We start from the raw sequence: 5281 nt of genomic DNA on the forward strand, positions 1-5281 counted from the left end.
GGTGGGTCAGAAGTTGAGGGTGGTGTCATATTGTTTTGCTGTACAAAAATTACATGCTCACTGGCATATATAGGAAAACTGCACCAAGTATCTTGGTTGCCTGAGAGGCTCCAGAAGCTGCTGGTACTGCTGAAGTCCTGGCGTTGCTGTGCTTACTGCTGCCCGATGGCCCCTCTGTGTGGTGTCCTTGGAGGCCCCGATGGCCTTTGCTGGGTTCAGCTGGATGTTGGATGACTGTGAAAGTCGAAGTGTGGGTTTCCTCTTTTATTTTTTCCGTCTTTATACAGTCCACTGTCTGGAGAAACAAAGAACCTAGTTTGGGGTGCAGGGGACCTGTACAGGAGGGAAAGTAGTTTCATCACATTTAAGGGTGTTCAGACATAGGTATTAAAAACAGGAGGATGCATCTGCTAGCAGTGGTGGGATGCCCTGCTGTCATGGTCACTCAGACAGAAATTAGATTCTCCGTGATGAGCCTTCGTACGGAGCTGTTCTGATGGAGTGGTTTTCGCTGAGGACTGTCTGACTTACAGGGATGGTAAAAAAGTAAACCTTTTTTCTCCTTGCCAAAGTGGAAACATCACTTGCATTGTATTCTTTGATTTTAATCGCTTTAAAAAAACCCAGACCACTTCCCTCGTGTGTCGTAGCTAATAGTTTTTCTTTAACTGTGCAGGGAAGGATGGACTAACTGCATGCGATACCTCTAAATGGATAAAACTGATCTTCCAGATCACAGGCCTTTTACAGCCACTGGCAATTCAGACTCCCATACCTTAGATGTGGAAGAATGAGTTTTAGCTGTATTGCTTCATGCCAGAAAGCTGACAACTGTGAAAGCCTATACGTAACCCAGATTAGTCACATATTTATGACCATCGCTTTTTAAATAGGCTCCCAGACTACTGTCTCAGCACTTATTTATTTATTTTAAAGCAGCTAACAAAGACATTAGACTAACCTTCTAAAGATAACTTCAAGATACTTTGGCAGCAGGTGATTTCACAGCAGGCTTTTATTTTTACATGTGAATTCGCACTCAGTCCATGATGCTGTACTTTGGGCTTCATCACCGAGAGCTCCTTGTTTAGTGCATGGATAATTATAGTTGTAATGGGCTCGGCTACTCCAGGGTTCTTCACCTCCTAGATTCGCTTTGAGGGATGGTTTCATCTTTGGGTTTCTGATAGTGCAGTTGCTGGAGTGGATCATGTATGTCTGGAGAGAAGAGTGAGTCTCTCTGGGCTTGGAGACTTGCCAGTTGGGCTGGTTTCCTGAGAGCTGCTGGGCATGTGGCTGTTCTGCAGTGGCTGGTTCCTCCTTGGCAGCTTTGCTTTTCCAGGACAGAAAGACAAGTGAAGTACTGGTGGCCTTGCAGTGGCTTCAGCACATGTTACCTGCTGGGTGGTTCTGCTGTGTTGCTTTGTATCTACAGCAAATTATATGTTATTCTAAAATAAACCCTGGGTCACCATGATACAAGATCCAGGACCCAGCTATGGCATGATGCGGGAGCAGGAGTCGAGAGCAGACTCCACGTGAGACCTTCATCTCTGTTCTGGTGGAAGGTGTTGAAGCATTTCAGAGCAGATGGGAGCTCTTGCACCACGTGCTGCATGACAACCCTGCCGGGTCCTGCACAGCCCCCTCGCAAGCCTGGCCAGTATGCTTGGAAGGAAAAGGGGAGTGAAGGAGCTTTCAGCAGGTCCAGAGCCTTTGAGCAGACCCAAGAGGCTACTCTCTGTCAGAAAAGTGATGCTAGGGAGAAGAACTGGGTTCCTGGTGTTAAAATGATGCTTCTGTGCAGTGGTGCTGGTGGCTCGAAGGCTGACTGTGCCTTTTGCCCCAGCGGCAGTGATGCTGCAGAGGAGTGCGCTGCTGTAGGGAGTTCCCTGCTGGTGATAAAACCCTTTCATTTCCAAAACTGAGATCTGCTGGTTTCTGCAACGGGAGGTCTCCAAGATCTGAAGGGGGAATGGCATCCCCTCATCAAGGATGAGCTGAATGACACATACCAGCATGTACTGCGGTTGACACGGGGTGAGAAATAGAAGAGGGGAAAAGGGGTATTTTCTTCCGCGTGTTGATGCATCTCTGAGAACCTAGTTGCAGTGAGAGGCCTTCGTGTTACACACAGAAGAGGAAAGACTTTCAGGCTTGCTAGGCTTTAGGCTGAAATCCTAGCTAAAGAATGGCCACGCTTCTCAACACTGTGTTTTGCTTCTTTGTGGATCTTACTCACATGCTGTAATTACAGCTTTTTAGAGCTTGCAGGGGAGGGGGAGAGCAGTGTTTTGCTCTAGTGTTGAGCTGGCAGGGGCTGAATAACACATTCGTCTGAGAGGCTTCACCTGCTGATGACAAGCTGTTATTACAGCCTGGGTTTTGTCAACAATAAAATTATATGGGCCTGCTGGGAGAAATCTCCCAGTGAAAAATATGTGAACTGGAATGGTGAACTGGAATGTCTTTGCTGGATTGTTTCCGAAGGCTGAAGGCTGAAGCGGTGCTTAAGGACAGAAGTGGAATGTACAGCCTCAACCCTTTAACTTCTCATCCTGGTTCCTTACTAGTTTCTTAGGTAAATGCCAGTGGTGGCCACTAGCAAGCCCACGATAGCATTTCAGCCTGGAAATACAGCTACAAGGCAGATAGGGTATGTTGCAGGACACGGGTGGCAATGCGATCAGCAGTACATGCCTGTCTAGGAGGCTGGTGTGTAGTCAAATTGCAGCTCATTAAGTGAGCTATGGTAACAGTCCATGTGCTCTTAGCCCACAGCTGATGTGATCCTGCTAAGAGTGGCCAACAGACAGGACGAATAAAGAGGATATAGGGTGGTGTGAATCTGCCTGGTAAGTCTGAAGCTTTACTGTGTCCACTTGTCCATCCTCTGAAGTCCCAAAGCAGGAGGGTGCAGTAAATTGCAAGCCACTGTGCTGGACCAGGCAACGCAGTGCTTCATCCTCAATAGAGGTGCTTGGAGCTGGAGGGATTTGGGAGAGTTGATATGAGTTTGGAAGGGAGCGTCATGCAGCAGCCCGAAGCAATCTCTGCTCCTAAGTGCCAGTTCACCAGATCTATTTCCTTTTAATTTCATACTGAGGCTTAACACATGCATGCTCTGAGTGTCATAGCAACACTGGCCTTGTGTGCTTCTGGCCTAATTTAGCCGTTGAAAGGAAAATTCTGTTAGTCCATTATATTAGGATGTGCAAGGGGCAGGATTATATTAGGATTATATTACATTGGGATGTGCAAAATCAGGCATATCCAATGCAGACAACTCATGAATACTGTGTACCCAGCAGCTATGCACAGCTTACTCATGTGCTCATTGTCATGGTGCTTTGGACAGGAGGTGCGATCTGATGGGCCGGTACAGCAGAGGTCCCTTGCTTCAGAGGGGATGTTTGATGTCAGGTCACTTGCCGGCCAAGGTGAATAGGGGCTGCGGTGCCTCTGCTCCAACAAATCCTTGCTTTTTCCTAAAACCCTGAAGAGAAGCCTTATGGAGGACAGTCTGTTTGTAGCTACAAGCTAGAGAATTGTCATGGAGTGGAAATGGGCCTGTTGCCATGGGTGTGCAGTGACTCCCCATCTCTCTTGGATAATTAGAGAAGGTCGAACCATCCAGGCGTGCTTTAATTAAAACCGTATTCTGGCTTTAATTAAAGGGAGGGAGGGAGAGAGAGAGAAAAGGGTGGGAAGGGGAGAGCATCCCTAGATTTGAGGGGAGGAAGGACGCTCTGGAATTTTCATACACTGCATCTCTCGCTGGTCTCCGACTCCTACGCAAGCTCTGAGGGATGCAGCTTGTAACTTGTTTTCTGGCTAGTCAAATCCCATCTGCTCCAAAGGAATAAAGTGGAAAAATCCAAACTACCTTACAATGACTTCTTCAGGTGCGATCCCTTCTTGCAAGTGACAGAGACCAGTGAAGACTCCTTCACTTCTGTGAAGTACTTACAAACTGAGACAAACAACGAGGCAGGGTGCAGGGCAGTACTGCAAAGAGGATGATGGGGTTATTAATAGAGGTGCTTGGATAAGTGACAAAAAACCAGGCTGCATTCAATGTGTGACTCTAGGCAGAAGAGCATTAGTTGTCCATAGCAATGTCCCCAGCTCTCAAATGCTGTGCAAATTCTCAGCAGAGATCTGGTGTTAAGCAGCTCTGCTCTTTTAAAAAAAAAAAAAAATCAGTTATTGAATCAAAGAATTAAAAAATATTCCCGAGGCTCTGCCACACGTGTGTGTGTATATGTATGTAAGCTACACATCCCCACCTCTTAGGGCTGCAGCGGTACAGCTTTTAGATTGGCGCGTGCACCCAGCAGCATGCCATGGGCAGGGTTTCCCTGGCCTGACAGCCTGCCTGCTGCGCGCTGCCTCTCCTGTGGCTGTGCTGGCTGCCCAGAGCAGCTTCGGCAGAAAGAGGCAGGCAGTGTGCAATGAGGAGGTAAGCGTCAGCCTTGCGTGTGTGAACTCACGGGTCACATCTGCCACCCAGTGAGCAAAGAGTAAGTGCAAGAGCTGGAAACCAGGTCTAAGGAGCTGTAGGAAGGCACTAGAGGCATTACCAGCTTCACATTGTACTTCTCGGGCTTTAGCTGAGTCTTTGCAGTGAAGCGGACATGCTGTAGAGTCTACTAGGACAAACGTGTATTTCAGACAATGTTTTACTTTAGAAAACCAAACATATGGCTTAATGTGAAAATAGCTAAAAGCCTGGAATAAGCTCTCAGATTAGACACTGCCGTAGACTATAAATCACCAGGAGCGTTTCGGTTTGACAGCTTTGTTGCAGGAGCTTTTCCATTGCTTGCTAAACAGGGAGAGACTGATTGCTCAATCTCAAGGTTTCATTTGGTTCAGGTTGTTGATACACGTATGCTGTTAGGTCATTTAAGTATATGTGTGATTACTCAAGTGAATGGCTGGACTGTATCAGAATATAAGATGCCTGGAGACTGAAGGGAGTTCATCTTGTGTTTTCTATTTGGTGGGCTCCAGCCCTTCACACAGACCTAGCCAAAAGGAAAGGGCAGGTCCAGAGAGACAAAGTGCTGTGACCATGTGAGAGGCCTTGGCTGTTTGCTCTCGGCAGTTTCCACTTTATTCTAAAAGCCAGTCCTGCTCTGGGATAGATCACGGGTGGGATGTGTCTAGTCTTAGCTACTCATTTAGGCCCTTTCTCAAGTCAGGGGGAGAGAGGTGCTCCCGGGCTCAGATCATGGACCCCAGGATGGGATGACTTGTTCTTGGCCGGCGCTTGGCT

At 47.5% G+C, this 5281-nt stretch overlaps 1 protein-coding gene across 1 annotated transcript in view; it reads left to right on the plus strand.

The window, feature by feature from the left end:
* VASH2 (vasohibin 2) overlaps window positions 1-5281 on the plus strand; it is a 28910-nt gene that overhangs the window by 23323 nt on the left and 306 nt on the right. The window lies entirely within an intron of this gene.

The sequence above is a fragment of the Pygoscelis adeliae genome, unplaced genomic scaffold (assembly GCF_000699105.1).
Source record: "Pygoscelis adeliae isolate BGI_AS28 unplaced genomic scaffold, ASM69910v1 Scaffold308, whole genome shotgun sequence".
In the NCBI taxonomy this organism is placed as follows: domain Eukaryota; kingdom Metazoa; phylum Chordata; class Aves; order Sphenisciformes; family Spheniscidae; genus Pygoscelis; species Pygoscelis adeliae.